Raw genomic sequence first — 21,782 nt, forward strand, 5'->3', positions numbered from 1 at the left:
CCTGGCAAAGACCTTTTCAAGGTACAGCTGAGAAATTGTACCAAGGCCCTTTCTTCCTCCCCATCCACAGACATGGTTTCTGATTTATCTTATGTGTAATTAGAATGAAACTGCCTGTGAAAAGATTCATTATCTTTCTCTTTAAGGAGTGCACATGCTAAAGATTATGTGAGTGTATTTTTCCTAGTAGGAGGTCTCATCTTTACACAAACTTGAAGGCAGAGAAGACAACTGTGGTTCTTATCTTAGAAACAAGCCTGGGAATTGCCTTTGGAAGCTGAGATTCTACTCCTTTCTTCTATTCTGGGAGATGAAGTGAGCCATGCTAAAAAGAAAGTTTAACAGGTTTTCTCAGCAACCACCAAGGAACCACCTCTGCATTGCTGACAATTTAAACTCCTGAGTTAAAAAGGTGAGGGGGAAACATTACACTGGAATATTTTTACACCTCAGAGCTGCACATACACATTGTAAATAATGACTACACTACACAGATTTGCTAGGGAGATGCTTGCTCCTGCATAATAAATATCTAAAATGAGATCATTTTTATCCAATTATTTTTGTTCATTATATTCAAGCCGCAGTCGTAAGCACATTTTCTAGGGGCTAAATCTTATTATACTCAGTGGGATTTACTCCTGAGTAAACATGTTGAGGGTTGGCATCCATCTGTCTCTAGAGACAATGGAGCGTACCTCCAGGAGTGATGTCAAACCACTGTGTTAGCAGTACCAAAATGACCCCCCCAGGAAGGAAGCCTGGACAGTATGTATGGAGGTCTTGGGCTGCTCAGACGACAAGACCCCCTCTCAGCCTCCCTGATGTGGTCCAAATAAAGAGCAGTGCATTACGTTTGGCATCAGCTTGGCTGCAGGAGTTACCAGAAGGAGATGTACAGGCTGCTAGGTAGGAGAACAATAGCCAGAGTAGTGTGGGTGAGCTGAGCTGGGACCAAGCTGGAAGATGGAGACACGGAGGCATGCTTGCTCTGTGCTGGAACCAAAGCTGCGATTAACGGAGAAACAAGATCTGTTGGTGTGTTAATGCTATGAGCCCATCCCATCCCACCATATACCCCTGAAGTCTTCGCTGCCCCTCATTCCAGGGAAACCAAACTCTGGGTAAGTGCTGGAACCCCCAGGATCTCACACCATTCTGAGATTTGGGTAGTGCATAACAATAATTTGTTGGTCTTTTAGTTACCACGGGGCTTTCTCTTGTTTTATATATTGTTTATGGATTTGATCAGATTGTTTTATGCTGTATTTGAAGGTTGTTTGCTGTTATCCATCTTGAGCACCATTGTGTGGGAAAGGCAGGCTGTCCATTTAAATAAAACCCACAATAATAAATAAACCTTGCATCTGTCTCCAAGCACAGCCACTGCGGTGGCAGATGTCTATGAGGGAGAGTGCAACAGCCTCCCTTATTTCCATCAACTCCCAACTCCAGAGGCAACTTGACTTGAAGCCATCATTTTTAGTATGTCTTGTTAAAACGATCAATTCAGCTTTATCATTAAACAACTTGGATCTTTTCCCATTGTGAAGTATCAATGGCAGAAACTTCCTCACCATGAAAAGAACCCACATGGTCCTTTCAGATAAGTCTCTCCCAACCCCCCACCCCACTAATTAAAGTGAGGGAGAAATGGGTGGTAATTGCACTCACTCATTACTGGCAAGATGCCATGCGTGGATCATGAAATGACATATCTCCTCCTGTCTATTCTGTGGAGCTTGTTTTTACAAACTCCAGTTAAACTCTCTCTCTCTCATACACACACAACACAACAACCCCACATAATATATGTAAGAATACTATCTGTGTCAGAAAAATGAAAACCAGTGTTGTTATCTTTAGGGAGAGTTATAATTATTTTTCCACTAAAGGAGAATAAGGCCAAGAAGCTTGCTTTTATGCCTTTCTACATCGTTGCACTTCAGCTCGTATTTCCATTCTCATATCCACACTTCAAACAAAATGCATTAGCACTTCTGCCACCATTCCCCCCCTCCCCTTTTCACACCATTTAGGGTGCAAAAGTAAGTCTGAGGCTGACAGTAGAGCCTAACCTCCAGTTTTAGTCAAACACAACCTAGGTTATCAGAGCTAATTCAAAAATCTTCACATGTGTGAGCCCTGTTGGGAAGTTTAGCAATTTCCCTCCCCCAACACACACACTTTTGGTTTCTCATGGAAGGAAAACACAGCCTGTTGGTGAAATGATATGAGATCATGTTTCTGTCTGCAGCAAGGCAGCACAGAGGAAAATGGAGCTATTTCTACTATTCACAGGAAAATGACTTTCTATTGTATGTGATTCTACATTGTGGTCCCATGTGCAATTTTTTTTCTTAAAAAAAATAAATCTCAAGACTTTTTATTCATAAAAGGTCCTGTTAACGAAATTCAGTTTAGCATTTTGTCTGCTATTGTTGTTTCTAATTCTCCGGAAGCAAACAAAATGGGATGTAGGAACAGTGGCTGTAGATATTGGCTTTTCACTCATTTCATTTCAAGCAGTATTTAAGGCAAATGTAAAATAGGCTAATGGCATTTCCACCTGAAAATAAGGTTGCTGTCAAACTTTATAAATAAATGAAATGTGGCAACTTGCAAGGACTCCTGTGGGGATATAACAGCATGCACAGGAAGTGTTGAGAGAAATTGCACCCCACTCTGAGGCCTGGAATGCTCTGAAGTTCTCCTCATCTAAATTGTCCCACAAATTCTTAATTTTATATGAAGCATTGTGCATGTACAGTTTGCTCTTTCAGATTCTATGAATTTGCACATGCACACACTATGGTTGTGTGCATGTGCATTAATAAAACAAAGCACAAATTCTGGGTACAGTTGCACCAAGATTCTTTGAGTGTAGTGTCCCCCCCCCCAATGCACAGGAATGTACATGCACACCAGGAAAACACTGCAGAATGGGTGGACCTGCAAACACTGGAGTCTGTTTCACCTCCCCTGAGACCAGAGTCCGATGGCTGGTCCTCAGGGAATAAGAGACTCCTGAGAAGAGATCCCCATAAGAGAAACTGAAAGGTACAAGGTTACCAAGGTAAGAAGGTAGCTATTTCTCTAAAATGGGCACATTTCTATATCCCTTTCCTAGGAAGGGATGTGAGGTCAGGTTGCACAACTACATTTAGAACAGGGGTGAGGAAATTGAGGGTTGCATTTCCTTGGGAAAGCGTGAGTAGGGTGGACCACATTCATGATGGGTGGGGCTGGATTTGGTGGTGGGTGGGGCCAAGCCCAAAGTGGGTGGGACCATCTCTCTCTGTGCTAATCTCAGCAGTATAAGAAGGACCTGCACTGCAGGGACTTCTCCCATGCCTTAAATGTCACAGGGGAAAGACGCCCTCAAGAAATCCAAGACCTTTTGTAGCACCATGGAGGCTTTAAACAAACTAAGCTTAAAAAGTTGCATTGCTGGGATTGACTTATATACTCAGCTTTCCTCCTTTTTGAAACAAAGGCATGGCGGCAGTAGCAGCAGTAGCAGCAGCAGCAGACGCTATGTTAATTAGATTAGAAACAGTCAGGTCTTGTTGATAGTATTCAAGTTACAGAAGGCTCTCTAGAGACAAAGCAGTAAATAAGAAATATCTGCTATCTCTTGGCATACAAAACAACCCAAAGGAAAGCATCTCTGCATCTTTGGCTGGGTACCGAAAACTGCAGCAGCCTGCAATCCTGCACATAGTTAGGTGCTTAAATGCCATTGAAACCAGTGGCTGTTAAGCAGATTGAATGTATGCAGGATTGCAGCCAGTTGCTTCTCAGAAGCCAGACATTGGCATAATGCGCTCACAATGGGCATACTGTAGTTCACTTGCGTTTGTTTGTTTGTGGGCACTGTCATATTTGGTCAAACAGATTTTGTACATTTTGAAGCACTAAAAAAACTTGCAGTACCTGTTGAATTGGAGACAAATTGAGGTGGGAGAAATTCCCTGGGATTTTAAAGAATAAATCTTACGTTTTGTTCCCCTCCCCCGTTTTTTTAAGGCATTGAAAACTAGATAGAGCAGCTCAACAGCAGTCTTAATATTGAATATGCTCGATGTGGGGGACCTCAGAGGAACGCACAAAGACTGATGCTCTAGTGTGTGCTCTCTCGCTCCCCCTCCCTCACCTAGATCACAGCTGGTGACCAGTTTATGTATACTGAAGCGGGGAGCCTGATAGGCTTTGTAATGTCATCCTAGATAGCTTCACCATTGATGTTTCCCCTATGCATAGACATGCAGAGACATCAAACACTGGCTTTCCCTGTGCCGTTATTTTCAAAAGGACAGAAAGTCTTGATGGTTGCATGCTGCGGTGGTAACCTATAGTCTGGCTTCTGGGTTCAAGGGCATTCGCAGGTTTTCAAAGTTCGTCTTGCATGTTACATCCGCCGCATCCAGCAACTCAGAATGCACAAATGCCCTGCAAAATCTGCAGAGCTGCCGGTAATTTATGGCAATAGGGTTGCTTGACATTTATTGCCCCATATTTGCCGTGGCCTAGAATAAGATTTTCATAGTTATCATGACAACCTTGAAATTGCATAAAGATAATAAAACAGCCTTCTTCCATGCTACCTTGCGCCAAACTACGCAGGCGTGTGTCAACAGTCCTGTTTTAACATTTGCATGCCTTCGTTTTTATGCATATATGCCTGGAAGCTTAGTCAAATAACTCCTAAGCATAGTTATTAAACAAAAAAATGGGGACGTGAAAATAAGCATTGCCACTTGTAAGCTGCACCAGCATATTAAATGTGTGTTCATTAACAAAAAAATAAATTAAAAAGCGTGAGTGTTTGTGTCCCTCGGGCAATGGTAAGCTGCATGGATTTGTGCTCCTAAATGCTCTCTTAACTTGGTAAACGTTTCTGTACATGATAGCCATCTTCAAATATCTAAAGGGCTGTCACATGGAAGATGGAACAAGCTTGTTTTCTTCGGCTCCAGAAGGTACAATCTGAACCAATGGCTTCCAGTTAAAAGAAAGGAGATTCCGACTAAACAGCAGGAGGAACTTTCTGATGTTAAGACTGTTTCACAGTGGAACGGACTCTCTTGAAAGGTAGTGGACTCTCCTTCCTTGGAGGTCTTTAAACAAGGGTTCAGTGGCCCTCTGTCAGGGATGCTTTAGTTGAAATCCCTTCATTGCAGGGCTCCTTCCCAACTCTATGATTCTGCCTTAAAACCAAGGTACGTTTCTTTGAGTATTGCAGATGGGATCACCCAGAATTCCAGAGCAAGGAACATAAATATCATATTTGCATGGCTCTAATTTATGTGCTCTTTGTTTATTTACTTGCTTATGAGTCAAATTACAGCAGTACATGGGGAAAGGACCTACGGTAGGTGTTTCAGCTGATCACAAGCTGAACGTGAGCCAGCAGTGCAATGCAGGTGATGATTGCGGGGAGGCGGACAGGTTACACAGAGCAAAAGAAAATTTGGTTTTGGAAACCTGGTTTCCTTTCACTACATCCAGCAGTAGCGAGTCTGACAGAAGTGAATTTTTCACTTGCAGAACGATGATCTGAAAACATTCATTTCCCTGGAACAAAAGGCTTTGCATTTCCTGTTGCAAACATAGAGTTTCAACTGCCATACCGCATTTCACTTGCTCAGTGTATATGTCCTATTTACATGATGGAATGTTCTGTAGCAGGTAGATTTTGCTTCCAGTATGTATTACCAAGCAAAAACCATGATAGTTGTATGATATAGAGGAGTTATGCCTTGTTTGATGGCAAGAGAATACACCTTTCTGTGGGTTTCTTTCTTTAAAAAAATGCTTCTATGAGAGTTGTCATGCCAGCAGATCTACCTGCTAAAGCAGTGGTTCTGACCTCAGCAGGTGCACAAAAAAGTATAGGTAATTACGTTTGAAACAGTTTTTCAAGGCACCTCTTACACACAGCTCACTCCTTCTTGTTGAACAGTGTAATCTAGATAACTTAGGCTGGGCATCAGGATGCTGAGTCTCATAGTTGGATGCAGGGCTGATGCTTACATTCAGGGGGGAAACCCACACAGTACAACCATCTTTGGTATGTACCGTGTCAGAATGCAGATATTTGAACGCTTCCCTGCATTGAAAGCTCTCTGACCATGCTAGGGATCTAATCGGTGCTGCGTTCAGGCATGCTGAATATATTGTCCACTTTTCCCTTAAGGGCAGTTGCTGGACTCTCCCCCCACCCACTTCCTCTTCTCCTATGGTCTAGGACAGAAGTAGGTAACCTACTTGCATTTGGGCTACATTTGACTCTTGTCCTAGTTTCAAAGCCCCTGGAATGCAAGTAGAATCCTCTGCACAGGGGACCCTGATTAGCTCCCGGATCATAGAATGGTAGAGTTGGAAAGGACCCAAAAGGCCATCCAGTTCTGCCCCCTGCAATGCAGGAAGGCATTGCACTCTAGGAAAACTGCTAGGTTGGCAGGAGCAGGGACCGAGCAACGGGAGCTCACCCCATCGTGGGGATTTGAACCTTCTGATTGGCAAGCCCTAGACTGTGGTTTATGGGTAGATGAGTCTAAAAACCCAGGGACACAAGTAATGTTTTTCCCCAATGATACCCCTGAACAGTCTTGTAGAAGTTGGTCTGGATGTGATGTCAATGCCTGGATGAAGGAATCTCCTGGGAATTCTATATATTCTGCCCCAAATTTCATCATGGAAAAAAGGGAGGATTCAATAATGTGATAACTGCAAGGGTGATGCACTTCTATTTTTCACAGAACCATTTCCCTTCCCTGTGTTACTTCCCCTTGCATCCTAACCTTAACCCTTAACTCCACCCCACGACATCTAGAAACAAGCTGTTCATGCTCCTGATTGGATGCAGGAGTAGTCACAAGTGCAGAAAGTCTACCTGGAAGAGGCAATAACCTTCCCCCACATCAAAAAATGGGAGCCTACCTGGGCAGCCCATTGCTGGTTCAGCAGGAATCTCTGCAAATTGTGCAGCTGGGTGGGAGACTAGCATGTGCTGAATTTCCAATACACATAGCCACTGGCAGTCAGATGGGCTGCCTGGTTGCATTAGAACTGCAAAAGAGACCACTTGGAAATAAACGTTTCCCAAAACTTATCTTCATCCGGAACACCAAGCAGTTAAGACTGAAACAGACGCCATTGTTCGACTCAAGAGAGATGCAAGTACGCAACATAAAACCGGATTTTAAACATTCTTTTGCTTGCAATGGGATGTGGGTGGCGCTGTAGCTTAAACCACAGAGCCTAGGACTTGCCAATCAGAAGGCCGGCTGCAGAAGCCACAGTGATCTAAAGTGCGGTTGGGAATGTGCTTCCATGACTGCGACAACCCACTTCTGTTTGCACTTTGAATGCTGAGTAAATGATTGCTGCTGCTGAGTGATATGTATAGTTTTTCTCAGCTGCAGAGTCCATTGCAATCTGGAGCACTGTTTGGAGTATGGCTGCATGGATATCACACGAGAGACACCTTTTACACACTGCTAGCGACAACACTGAGGATGAGCGACACACCACACTGCCATTGCAGTTGCACAAACTGTGTGACTCAAAAAAATCAGTAAACATAGATGGACTGCCGCAGTCTCTGGAAATGGCTAATCTTCCTCCTTTGTCAGTTTCAAATGCAACTCTGCAGCTCATGGAGGAAACTTCAGACTTTGCCTAGAGACTTTAGCTTGAATGGTCGCAGAGCTCTGTGGCTGATAAACAGGGCTGTAGAAAGCAAAATTAAAGCTCTGCAGCCAGGGGAATCAAAGTTCTGAGGCAGGATAAGCTGAATTCAGTGAACATTATAAACCACGCAGCTCGGTACAATTTCCCTGTGCTCTCCTGCACTGAACTTCTACCACTTATTCCCCCCCCCCCCGGCCACCAGATGCATCTCACTGGCTGAAGGGGCAAAAATTTTATAGGCATCACCACAAGTGCCACAGAAGCAAAGGGTTATGCAGAGGGAGTACTTGAAAGGACTGGTCTTTTCTGGGCTGGGGATAGGTGGGCAGGGATATTTATGTTAACAACAAAGAGGATTAAGATATATAGTGTGATGTGAGATGATAGGGATGGGTACAGGATCGTGGCAAGAAATGGAGGATGGCCATGAAATGCTGCGGTGGAGTACAAGGTTATTTGCAGAATACCCAGAAACAGAAATACCATATGACATTGAAGCAGCTATTTGAAAGCTTTTCTAATAGCCTGGCTTATAGCTTTGGGGCTTTCTCTTGGAGTTTTAAGGCTTAGGTGTCACCTTCTTATGAATGACAGCATTTCAGGGTCACTGGATTTGAAACATCGTCATTACAAGACAACTGAAATGTACTTCAAAGATTCGCCCGCCAGCAAAGAGGTGAGGCTGAACAGGATTCAATGGCCTAAGTCATTGGGAACTGCAAAGAGAGATGTGGAGAAACTGGGATTTTCTGGTGGCGAGAGGGTGTTTTTTTGTTTTTGTTTTGTGCAAAACATTGAAAAGCACATTTTACATACAAAGTTCACACAAACAGCATACAATGGGGTGGAACAGAATGCAACAAGACAGGATAGAGATCTATGACTGAGTACCAGAGAGACTAAAATGGGGCAGAATAGATGCCCATCCCATTCCTGTATGGGTCTGGTTTGATTTTGTTGCGGGTTGATTTTGTTATTATGCCCTCTGCTTGCTTCCCCATTACTGAAGCGACCTCTCACTTGACCTTGCAAAAAACACAGGGAGAGATGTTCTTGCTTCCTCTTTCCTTCCTCTTGTGTTTTATCTGCCAAGACATACTATCATGTTATTTATAGATATACTACTATGGGATATGTAAGCAAAACATCTGATGCATCTGTTTGATGAATCAGACTTCGCGGTTTCTGGAACTAGGAGGAGGTGTGAAGCAAGATTGTATTTGCCAGACCTGATGGTATGGAGGCCAGAAAGGAGGGAGGCAAGCTGGAAGCAATGAAGTTAGGAGCAAAGTCAAGAGGGACAGTGGAGATCACCTCAGCCTGTTTCCAATCAGCAGGTTCCTCAGGGTTAAGAGCTAGGTTAGAATATTTATAGGACTAGGTGGAACCCTGTTGGCCCTTGGTGTCAGCTGACCACCACTGAGTTTATATCAGCTATCCAGCCTTCTGCTCACGAACAGTTGTGGGGCTGAAGCACTGTGAAAAGCAACCCAACAGGAAGCCTATCACTGTGGCACAGACAATGAGGTTAAGAATGGAGGATTACCCCCGTGGTTGTCCCAAAAAAGTAGTAAGAGCTTTTGAAGTACTCCAATCAAACCAAACTGTTTTTTTATTAAATCATTTGGGATGCTTTATGGGAAGTACTTAATTAGTTACCAATAACTGCCTCTCCTCATATGAACCAATCTAGACCCTTAGATCATCATCTGTAGTCCTTCTTCGTGTACCTCCTCCACAAGACATCCAGAGAATGGCAACACAAGAAGGGGCCTTTTCTGTGGTGGCTCCTCATTTGTGGAATGCTCTCCCTAGGGAGGCTCACCTGGCACCTTCATTACATATCTTTAGGCACCAGGCAAAATCTGTGAGGGTTATAATACGGGTCCTGAAAGACCTACATTGGCTCCCGGTATGTTTCCAAGCACAATTCAAAGTGTTGGCACTGACCTTCAAAGCCCTAAATGGCTTCAGTACTATATACCTGTATAAGTGTCTCCATCCTCATCATTCAGCCTGGACACTGAGATCCAGATGCTTTTATGTATGCAATTATAATTTTATTCCAACAAGACTCCCACCTTAGGCCTCAGACAAGCTCCACATGGGTCTGTCCCCATTCCGTTAGAGCAGGGGTCCCCAGACTACGGCCCCCGGGCCGGATGCGGCCCAATTGGCCTCCCAATCCGGCCCGCGATGACCCCCGCCGCCCGCTCTCACAGCGCACAGCGGCGATCTTCCAAATCGGAAAAAAATCGCCGAAAATCCTTTGTGCGCATGCGTATGGGCCTCTCCCGACCCAGAAGAGGTCATTTCCGGTGCACTTCCGGGTCAGGGGAGGCCCATACGCATGCGCACAAGCGATTTTCGGCGATTTTTTCCGACCGGGAAGCGCGGCAGTGTGTGTGCGCATGCGCACGGGCGCGCACTCCCCCGCCCTCCGGCCCGCTGCGCACGCACTCCCCTGCCCTCCGGCCTGCCGCGCGGTTGGCGCGGCGGGCACCGGCCCAAAGCCCGGTAAGTCTGGGGACCCCTGCGTTAGAGTGTCTCCACCAAACTCAGTTAGTACTAAACCTTTAATATACAGTGGTACCTTGGTTCTGAAACGCCTTGGTTCCCAAACACCAAAAACTGAGAAGTGTTCCAGTTTTCAAACGTTTTTCAGAAGCCGAATGTCCGATGCGGCTGTCCGTTATTGTTTCTGGGGCACCTGCACCAATCAGAAGCTGCGTCTTGGTTTTCAAACATTTTCAAATGGATTTCCAGAATGGATTAAGTTTGGCGCTTTTGTTTTTTGCTATCTATTTTGCTTTTAAAAAAAAAAAGGCTTTTTCGGTTAATTTGTTTTTGTGACTGTGTGGAACCCAGTTCAGGTACTGATTGATTGTGTGACTGCAGAAATGGATTAAAGATCTCAAAGTATCTGTGTTATTACAAAAGAATTTCAGAAATAGACTGGAAAGAGAAGTTGCTGAATTGCAACTTATTACCAAACTTAAAACCATGGAGAGACCTGGCATGAATAGAAACATTGGATTCTTATCTCATTATACATGATAAAGCTATTTTTAGCCATCTCACCCCTTGCTTTTTCTTGTAAGACCAATTGCAGTTGTTAACAGTCGTCAACAGGTTTACCACACCTATCAGCCAATCACCCATTCCCACCATCCTTCTGAGTAATACCCCTCCCCACCCTCTCACTATATATAAGGGTCTGGTGACTTCTGTTTCAGTGTATCTGAATTGTGCATGCACACGAAAGCTCATACCAATGACAAACTTAGTTGGTCTCTAAGGTGCTAATGGAAGGAATATTTTTATTTTGTTTCGACTACAGCAGACCAACATGGCTACCTGTCTGTAACTAGAACTGAAGTGCTTCTCATTCATGGATTGTTTCAAATCTGAAAATAATTAACCTTTGATTCGACTATTGTGAAGTAAGTAGTGACTTTGGTTTTGATATTATGTAGTGGATCAAGTAAGAAGGCCTTTGGAAGGAGGATGCAGGGTGGTGAACCTAATGGTTCACCAAGAAGCTGACCAAGCTTCTTGCGGTCAGTAGATAAAAGGCTCTGGGAACTTCTAATTTAAGAAATGTAATTTCATGTGTGCAAGTTCATTTTTAGAAACTGTTCTCTGTGCAAGTTTCTAAAGTTGTAAGCACCCGGGAAAGGCTTTTTAAAACACTTGTCTCTCAACCTCCTCTTTCATGTTCCTCACATCTTGCATTATGCTGTGCTCCAGCCTCCCACAGTCTGATATGATTCAGTGGATGTTACATAATCTATGTCAGATTTATTATTCAGTAATACAAGGGAGAGTGGAACTGAGCAGCAAAATGAAGATAGGAGAAAGACGGGAGGGTTACTGCAGGTTAAGTACCTCTTAGAAAAGAACAACAGGAACCATTTCAATGGAATCAGTCTCTTTAGAGAGAATTATATGTGTGGAACCTGATTGCCTGGAGAGTGGAGAAGTGAGACCCCGACCCCACCAAAGTCAATGGGACTTTCATGAGCTTCAGTTTCAGTGGGGTCAGAATTTCACTCCACCTTTTAAAACACAATGCATTTTTAAAACCCACACCTCACCTATATTTCACAGTAATTGCAGCTGTTTTTACTCAAGGTTGCTTCTCTTTGTACTTTATAAATGCTGCATTATTAGGATGAGTGACACTTCAGAGTCTACATGTAAACAAAAACCTATTCTATGAATGGTTTAGTTTTAGAAGCATAAACACAATGGACTCCTTTGGAGACCTGTGAATAGCTGTCGTGTTTCCTTCAGCTCATGAGTATGCCAGGGAGTCACTTGGGTGCACAAATCATTCATACAAGAAATATTTACATATATGCAGATCAAACGGCCTGCATATATTTAATGTATCAAACTTAATGCTTAAACTATGGTTTAGGTCTGTCTTCCACACACTGGTATCCTCCAGATGTTTAGGGCTACAACTTCTGTAAGCTCAACATCAAAAAAACTAAGATCATGGCCACTGGTCCCATCACCACCTGACAAATAGAAGGGGACGAAATGGAGGCAGTGAGAGATTTTATTTTCTTGGGCTCCATGATCACTGCAGATGGTGATAGCAGTCACAAAATTAAAAGACGCCTGCTTCTTGGGAGAAAAGCAATGACAAACCTAGACAGCATCTTAAAAAGCAGAGACATCACCTTGCCGACAAAGGTCTGTATAGTTAAAGCTATGGTTTTCCCAGTAGTGATGTATGGAAGTGAAAGCTGGACCATAAAGAAGGCTGATTGCTGAATAATTGTTTTGAATTACGGTGCTGGAGGAGACTCTTGAGAGTCCCATGGACTGCAAGAAGATCAAACCTATCCATTCTGAAGGACATCAGCCCTGAGTGCTCACTGGAAGGACAGATCCTGAAGCTGAGGCTCCAATCCTTTGGCCACCTCATGAGAAAAGAAGACTCCCTGGAAAAGACCCTGATGTTGGGAAAGATTGAGGGCACAAGGAGAAGGGGACAATAGGGGATGAGATGGTTGGACAGTGTTCTCGAAGCTACTAACGTGAGTTTGACCAAACTGCAGGAGGCAGTGGAAGACAGGAGTGCCTAGCATGCTCTAGTCCATGGGGTCACGAAAAGTCAGACATGACTAAACAACAACAACAACAACAACAACTTCCGTACAGCTGATGAGAGCTCTAGCCCAAACTATATAGGGAGGGGAATCAGCTTGCAAAAGGCTGGTTTAGAGTTACGTGCTCGAACCTCAGACTTTTGACTTCCTCCTTCATCATCAGGTGTGGGCAGGATGCAGATGGGGACAGGCAAATCAGTCAATTTCCATTACTCTTTTTTTTTTTAGTCTTAAGTTCAATTCTCCACATTTCCACACCGGTTTGCATTTTTTCCTGTGATATTGACAACCCAACCATTCTCTTCATGCCAGTTTGTAGTGTTCTGCAAATACTGTTTGCATACCTCCAAAATATCCACAAGTCTTAACAATTCACTCTATTTCATTTATATATGGGCTTGCAGTCCCACTAAATGATTCTCAGCATAACAACACAACATAAACTATATTACAACTCCTTTAAAACCTTGGCACCATTAAGAAACACACACACACACACACACACACACACACACACACACACACACACACACACACTGAGAGAGAGTCTTTATATCATGTTGAAATTACTGTGGCCAAATGACTACATTCTTTAAAATTGTAGTTTTGAGTGCCATGTTGAAAAGCTACATTTTTAAGGACACTTAACTGCAGATAGAGCCCTGATCCCTTGGACTGGAATAGTCAAAAGGAGCTAGATTGGCTCAGTTAAGTCACATAACTGCATACCTTAGCTATGCATTGTGTAAATCCCTGGTCAGAAGCAATGCATGTGGGCATTTTAGAACAGGCATCCCCAAACTGCGGCCCTCCAGATTTTTTGGCCTACAACTCCCATGATCCCTAGCTAACAGGACCAGTGGTCAGGGATGATGGGAATTGTAGTCCAAAACATCTGGAGGGCCGAAGTTTGGGGATGCCTGTTTTAGAAGAACCAGAAGCTAAGTGAGCAGTGACTTCTGCAATTGGCTTTCAAGACCTTCTTGTAACATTAGAAGAAGATGCAGTATCGAGCATATTTTGGAAGTGGGAAGAATTCTCAGCAATATTTTAAAGACCTTTCTTGGGCGCAATAAATATTAAAATGCAAAACAAAAACAAACAGAAAGGTAGCAGATAAAGGAAAATAGTTCTGGCCTAGCCTTTCCCCTGACACGATACTTTTCTGTGTACAGAGATGCTGTATTTACAAGTAGGTAGCCGTGTTGGTCTGAGTCGAAGCAAAATAAAAAAATTCCTTCAGTAGCACCTTAAAGACCAACTAAGTTTTTATTTTGGTATGAGCTTTCGTGTGCATGCACACTTATTCAGATACACTTGAAACAGAAGAGTCAGACCCTTATGTATATACAGAGGGTGGTGGTGGTGGTGGGGGAATGGGTGATGGGCTGATGGGAGTGGTAAACCTGCAGATGGCTGTTAACGAGATGCTGTATGTATTTGAGTAATATTCTGCCATAAGGACACAGGGAAAATCCTACTGAATCACATCAACGGTTCATCTGATTCAGCTACCCGTTTTGTAAGTGGCCAACCAGATACCTATTGGAATCCCATAAGTGGAACTTGAGGGCACCGGTGTTTCTCCCTAAGAGTTGGCATTTAATGACATAATTGTCTTCGAACCTGGAGGGCGGTTATATTCATCTTGACTAGTATCATGGGGGCTCCAGCTCACAGCAGACTGACCACCTGGGTGAGAATTTAGCCAATGTCTTCAATAATCACATAATAAATACCTATAAATGTGTGGGTGAATATTGCGGAAAATGATGAAATAGCCAGCAGCGTTGCCACAGGGATTCCATTACTGCTACTTTGCCATGAGGTGAGCATGAAGGTTCATTTTAATTGCCTCTGTTTCTGCACAATAAAGTTGCATGCAATTTTAAATATGCGTCACTGTTGCCAATTTTAAACATCTCTTACATTTATTAAACAGATCAAAAGAATATACAAACATAACACCCCCTCCTTCCAGTTGAAAATTCTAGTACAAATATAAAGTTAATGAAGTCACTGGGGTATACTGAGATGCATAAAAGTTAGACATACAATCTCAGAATGATCAGGGCCTTGAGAAATCATACACAGTCATTTGTGGTAAGCAATTGACCCGAGTAGGTGTGATTTTCCTGTGCCAGGAATGATTCATTTCATTCAGGGTTGCAAAATGAGACTCATTCAGCAACTAGCAAAAACAGAGAACAAACAAATATCACTTCTCCTTTTCTTGAAAAAAGAGAAAAAAACTTCCTCCCCTTACCCCCACTCCTGAGTGCAAGAGCTTGAATTGCAAACAGACTGTGTGGAATCTGGAATAATGAAAGATAACATTAATTTATAAATAGTTTTGGATTTGCATCACAATTAAATGAGACTCTGAGTTCATTGTCTTTGCCATCTGCATTCACAATGGTAAAAATATCCAAACTTTGTTTTATTTAAAAACCTTAAATACTTTTCACTACTGCCCTGGTTTAATTATTGCAGTATATGCAACATTTGAGTAGCCTATATGAAACAGAGAAGGCCAAGTTTGCTGAGCATTCCAGGAATCTTCTGCACTATATCAGTTTGGTATAAGGCACTGCTATTAAGTTGTTTTAAGTAGAGGGAAGTGAGGGGCTGATGAAGTTCATCAACCTGGAAAGGTAGCCCCTCTAGGAGAAGGAAAACTCTAATCCTAAAACTCCATTGCCTTGCCAGATATCTTCAGGAGAAGTAAAAGCTAAGGAGTAAACCCTACACAAAAAGACATTTGGATGGCACCTTGTATGCCTCCTTCCAGCAGGCAAGCTGCTGCCAAATGTATTGCTGTGCTTTCTTTTGGACCACATCAGTGGGGCCAAGATGGAGGCCTTGTCATCTAGGCAGCCCAGGACCTCCATAAATACTGCCCAGGCCTGTGCCCCACTGAGATGCTTTAGAAGACATCTGAAGGCAGCCCTGTTTAGGGAAGCTTTTAATGTTCAATAGAAAATAAAAAAATCCTTCCAGTAGCACCTTAGAGACCAACTAAGTTTGTCATAGGTATGAGCTTTCATGTGCATGCACACTTCTTCAGATACACTGAAACAGAAGTCACCAGACCCTTATAAGGTCTGTTATGAGGTGACTTCTGTTTCAGTGTATCGGAAGAAGTGTGCATGCACACGAAAGCTCATACCTATGACAAACTTAGTTGGTCTCTAAGGTGCTACTGGACGGATTTTTTTATTTTATTTTGACTACGTCAGAACCAACACGGCTACCTTCCTGTAACGAATGTTTAACAGATTATTGTATTTTAATATTCCGTTGGAAGCCGCCCAGAGTGGCTGGGGAAACTCAGCCAGATGGGCAGGGTATAAATAATAATAATAATAATAATTAATAATAATAATAATGCAGTGGTTTGACTGCACCCTCAGAGGCATACTCCATTCTCTCTCTCGAGACAGACAGACACCAACAACAAGGAAAAGAAAACTGTTCAAGGGTTAAAAGGAAGATTTGCCAAATTTAGCATCTTTACATGAACGCCCCACCCCTGGGGAAAAAAGCTTTTACCTTGGCTATAAATGGGTGCACGTTTTATCGTTGTGAAACTTTTACTGTTAAGCAGCACCCATTTTATTATACATTCTAAGCACCTATGAAAGGATTGGAGTGAGCTGGAAAGTACATTAGATTGGTGCCCCCCTCCCCCCCGACCAATCTCTGGAGAACAGAATGGCTCCTGGGGCCGGGGATCAATTTACATGCAATTTATTTTGCTCAAAATGGCCTGAGATGGTGGCCAAGTCAGGGGGTGGAGGGGAAGTTTCTTTTTATTTCTTTTTTAAACAAACAAACATTCATACCCACACTGTTTCTGTGGCTTCTTTCTCCCTCTGATAACCAGTGTGGTAGAAAAGTTAAGCATGCAGGATGAGGGCCTGGTAGACCAGGTTTTTAATCCCAACTCAGCCGTGACCTTGGGCCAACCTCTCAGGCTAACCTACCTCGCAGGGTTGCTGTGGGGATAAAACAGGGAGGGGTGGAGAACCATGTACAGGACACACCGGAGGAAAAAGCGATATACAAATGTTATAGATAAATAGCCTTGTTGGGGGTTAGGAAGTGTCAAGTACAATACAGTTGCCTGCATTCCTCTCAGAGGTGAACAGCAGCTACTGGAGGAAGGAGGATTTTGGCTTGGGGGGTGTGATGCTAAGGGAAGGGTTTTTTTTTAGCCATTTCTTTTCTCTGTCTGGGCTATTTCCCTGACATTAAAGAGCCCAATCCTCTACATGTCTACTCAAAAGTAATCCCTCCTGAGTTTCATGAGGCTAACACTCAGGAAACTAGGAACATGGACTGCAATCACAGTCTTCTCAAGCCGCTAATAGGCTTGAGGTAAAATCAAGTACCGGTAAGTACCTGTTAGAACTGTGCTCTTAAAGGCCTCTTGAAATTCTCTGCCCTATTAGTGAGCAGAGAAGTTGGGTGGGTGATTTTACCACCTTTCTCCAGAGTGAAGAGAAATTCTTCAACCATTTATTTTGTGTGTGTGTGTGTGGGCTCACCATTAGCAGTGGGTGTAGCACACTTTTTATCTTTTTACTTAATTTTTTTTTTGCTGCTGCTGCCAATGGCAAAACAAGCAAAATGGCCGCCATTTTGAATCCTCCACAATGTCCTTGACCTGGAGTCCTTCCAAGGCACTGTGAGGGAAATATGGTGGCCATCACACACACAAAAAAGATGGTGAGGAATGAATACTTGGGGGATTTTTTTATAAAAGAAACAGCTTTTCATGGCTTTCATTTTCTGAGGGGAGGTGGATGAGGAAAAAAAAATTCTCAAAAAAAATTCTCAAAAATCCCCCCAAATATTTTGGGGGAATGGACAGGGAAATGTGTGGGGAAAGGATGAACTGGTCTGCCAACGTCAACCCTATTCCTCCTGACCCCATTCTTCCCTTCCCCCTAGATTTTTAGGCCAAGGAAAATACAGTATATCTGAAGAACTGATCATGGATCCCTCATATCATATTTTGTTTGGCCTGTGAAATGCAGAAATTGCCCATGCCTGCTTTGAAATAAGGGGCAATATTGGTAAGCAACATATACCAATACATTCGTGCCGGGAGCATACGCGGTGATAATTATTGAATGCGCTGAACTAGTGCACTTTTCCTCAGCTGGCGTTTGATTAGCTTTTCTTGCGGCTGCTTCCTGGTTAAGGAGGCTTTAAAAAAAAAAGCACACAACCACAGCAAACCCTTTAACCACCTCACCCCCTCACTTATGTACACACACATATAAAACCCCAAGAGAGAGAGAGAAGACAAGGATAGTAAACATCCAAAGGTCATGCAGAGGCTGTTGTCTAGAAAATTTCTCTTCCCCTTGCATGGCCTACAAAACACACACACACACACACACACACACTTCATTCAACGGTTTTGGAGAGAAGGAGTGGGAAATCTGGTGCATTCAACTCACCCCACCCCCGGCTGCATATTTTGAGACTTTTTGTCCATGCAAAATATGGAAGGGTAAAAAGACCACAGCTTTTCACTCCGTTTCCACACCATAAGCACATTTAACCACCACCACCCTGCCAAAGAATCTTAGTTTAAAGGTACTGGGAACTGTACCTTTGGGTAAACTTAAGCTCCCAAGATTGTTTGAGAGTATGTGTGTGCTTTAAGTGTATGGTGCGTATGCAGTCTGGATGAATTGATTCTTAAAACTCCATTACCCTTCTCCTCCGAGTTTTGAGGCTGTCGTTCATGCAAAAAATGGAACAGGGTGGGGGGTAGAGGGGAAGAATGTAGTTTTTCACTCATTTGATCCCAAACAACTGCTGTGGTTGCTGCACTGGGCTTCATGGTCACAACAGATCAATGCCGGAGAGAATTGCCCCTCACTGCATAAAGCAGTACAATCCTGTGCATGTAAAGCTAGCTCTAGGTATTGCAACCCAGTGTGTGAGCCTCAGCTCCTTCCAGGTGACATTGACTATGAAATGGCAAGGACACAAGAAGGTCATACCATTTTATGGCACAGCTAATTTGCAACAACCAGCACCTTTCAGGTTTACTGGACCAGAACCAATCTGGAATAGCCAGCATCCTCAGGTTTCCCTGGCCACACACAAAATGACCATCTTTTATTCTGGAGGAGCTCACTTACCCCTGCCTAGTCCTCAACTCGCAATCTATAATGTGGATTATTAAGAGTATTTCGTCCAGCATGAACACACCTAAACCCTTTTTATAACCACCCTGACTGGAGCAAGCCTATTAAGGAGCAACTAATCTGCACTAAGTATATTTCAGAGTGCACTCCTCAAGTGAAGCTGCCCAAAAGGTGTTAACCCCCCCCCCACCCCTTCTCTTTTAAGGATTTGCAAAGCTCCTGATTTTATCACGGTAAAAGGAAAATGCAAAGCATGGCAGACAGAGAAAAAACAAACACGCAAACACACACACACACACACACACACACACACACACACACACGGGTTACACTGATTTGCTGGTCTTGGTTTCTTCTGCAGCTGTTGAAGCTTCTGCTGTGGCTTCATGAAAAGGGAAGGAGGAGGCTGGCCTGGAAGCAGGAAGAAGAGAGCAAAATAAAAAAAAATAAAAAATGAACCTGTTCCACTCTCTGCTGACTCAGAGCTCAGAAAGGTGAGGCTTTCTTAAATCCTTCCTGTCAATCCCCTTCTTAAGAGGCTGATCCTGCGCTGGCGGCTGCTCTCCCCTCCCAAGCTGGCTCCGCAATGCACTCCCAGCGAGGAGGTGGCACCACGCAACCCCGCATGCAACGCGGCGCGCACAGCCCCACACTCTCTCTCCAGACACACACCACGCACCGCAAGCGCCTCCCCTTTCGTCCCTCCCCGCCGCCTTCTCCTCTCCCCGTCTTTCCTTGCCACAAGCAGCGCCGGCTGCCAATCCGCCTGCTGCTGCTGCTGCTGCGTATCCTCTTCTGCACTCTCAACAGCAACAACATGAGTGCATGGAAAGCTCCGTTGGTTTCTTCTGCTGCAGAGCTTTTGCGCTGCTCTGGCTGGCGCTTGCTGGATTAATTGCTGCTGCTGCTAGCCCTGGACCAAGGCTGGGGTGTGTGTACGTGTTTTTTTTTTTGGCTTCCACCCACCTCTTTTCTTCGTGGGCGCATATGGGAAAATTAAAAGGACCGCACCAACCACCACTTTGGTGGTAGGGAGCGGGGCGGCCAGGACGAGACTTCGCGCCCCCCTCCCCAGCACTCCGTGGCAGGAGCGCCCCCAAGACAACCACCAGCTGCCCAACCAGGTAGTAAATAACCTCCATGCGCCCCTGACTCGTGGCGCCTCTAGGTTTGGGAAGCAGAAGGCACCCTCGCATAGGGCGGTGGGGAAGGGCGGCTAGGAGATGGAAGGTCATGATTTTAGGAAGGGAGAAGGAGGGAGACTGAGCTCCTCTGGGTCTATCAGGCATGCCCGCACAGCCAAGGAGGGCTGGGTTATTTTGGGAAGAAGCTTCCCGTGCTTGCGATGTGGTGGTCGCGATTTTGCCTTGGGTGGGCGGATCGCGGAACTGGGGGAACAAGTGCACACGGGTTCGAGGACTGGAAAGTGGTGCAAAGGCTTGGTTTGTGTACTGTGGTTTTTCTGTTTTTTTAAAAAAGCTCGCTTCGAGTCTTGCAGGTAGATCCGGGGCTGGGCAGGCGGTAGCGGCAGCTGATTGGGAGGAAAGGAGCTGGAGGAGGAGAAGGCGAGAGCTAGAAGCCGGGATGTTTATTGCACGCAGGGCAGCCGCGGCTACTAGGAAGGGCTCGCCGAGAGCCGCATTGCCTTCTTCCTGTGCGCACGAGGCGTGTTCGCTGGGATTGGACCGAGCTGGGCTCTCCTGCAAGTCGGCAGTGGCCGCAGCGGCGGCTGGGATTTGGGCGAGGGCAGGGCGCTTTGTGGCTGTGCAGTTTTGGGGAAGGGGCGAGGAGGGTGTGCGCGCGTGGAAGGCTCTAAGGCTTCATCGTGGACTTATGCAGGGGAAGAAGACGCCTGTTTTCTGGGCAGAGGGTTCCCTATTTTCCGCAGCGGCTGTGCAGCAGTAATATACCGTACAAGCATACATACATACAGTATATATATATAGAGAGAGAGAGAGGGAGGGAGAGAGATTGGCAGCTGGGAGAGCCATGTGGATTCTCCAGCGTTGCCACATGGCACCTTCCCCGCCCCCACTAGACACTGTCACCTCTTGCCCCTGCCATCGCTGCGCCAGCCACACTCATCACAGCTATGGAGCTATTTGCCAGAGAACCGTTCACTGCCCATGCAATAGCACATGCTTGGGGTACATGTGTCATATTGCGGTGGGCATGGGGATGGTGGTGGAAGAGGCAGAACCAATCATGATTTGTTGTGGGTGGCCAGCTAGATGTGGCACCTGGAAGAATGGTCAGTGGAGACTTTGTCACCAGAAGGGCATTGTGACCCCTAGGAAGTAGGGCAGAAGGCAGCATGAAAGAGAGAGAGAGTGTGTGCTTTGTCTGTGGGGCTCACACCTGTTTTGCCCAGGTGTCATTTGGGGCTGAGTCTCAACTCAGTGTCGTGTGTCAAATAAAAGTCCTCACTGCCCAGTTCCAGTTTTTCGTTCTATTTCATTCAACATAACATACAGTAAAGCAAATTCAGGCTGATGAAGTGAGTTCCTGGAATAATATTTGAATGGGGAGACGGTGTCGACGGGTGATGACGCACTTGTTCCTGGATGGTTTCTTTTCGTACTCTGAACTATGATGCTCTACCTGCGTCTTTTCCCATGGAGTATGGGAGCAGCTAGACATTGCAGCAGGCAGGGTAATTGCACGTGCAGTTTCAAGGGGGAAGGGAGACTTAGCGTTACCCAGTGGTGTCTCGTAATGCATCATCTTAACACGAGCCACGAGGGTGTTGCTCTTTGGCGACTGTACTTTCCCAACACCATTAAGGAGAGAC

The 21,782-nt window shown here is 44.7% G+C and overlaps 1 protein-coding gene across 3 annotated transcripts in view; it reads left to right on the forward strand.

The window, feature by feature from the left end:
- Window positions 1-19,642: 19,642 nt before the first annotated feature.
- The window catches only part of CCSER1 (coiled-coil serine rich protein 1), a 706,782-nt gene continuing 704,642 nt past the window's right edge, over window positions 19,643-21,782 (forward strand). For 2 of the 3 annotated variants that reach the window (XM_035113303.2, XM_035113302.2), the window contains exon 1: window positions 19,677-20,115. The gene's annotated coding sequence lies outside the window, so the exon portion shown is untranslated. Of the gene's footprint in view, window positions 20,116-21,782 lie in introns of all 3 variants that reach the window. The other variant, XM_035113300.2, reaches the window with a different exon arrangement.

Source organism: Zootoca vivipara, chromosome 9 (genome assembly GCF_963506605.1).
Source record: "Zootoca vivipara chromosome 9, rZooViv1.1, whole genome shotgun sequence".
NCBI lineage: Eukaryota > Metazoa > Chordata > Lepidosauria > Squamata > Lacertidae > Zootoca > Zootoca vivipara.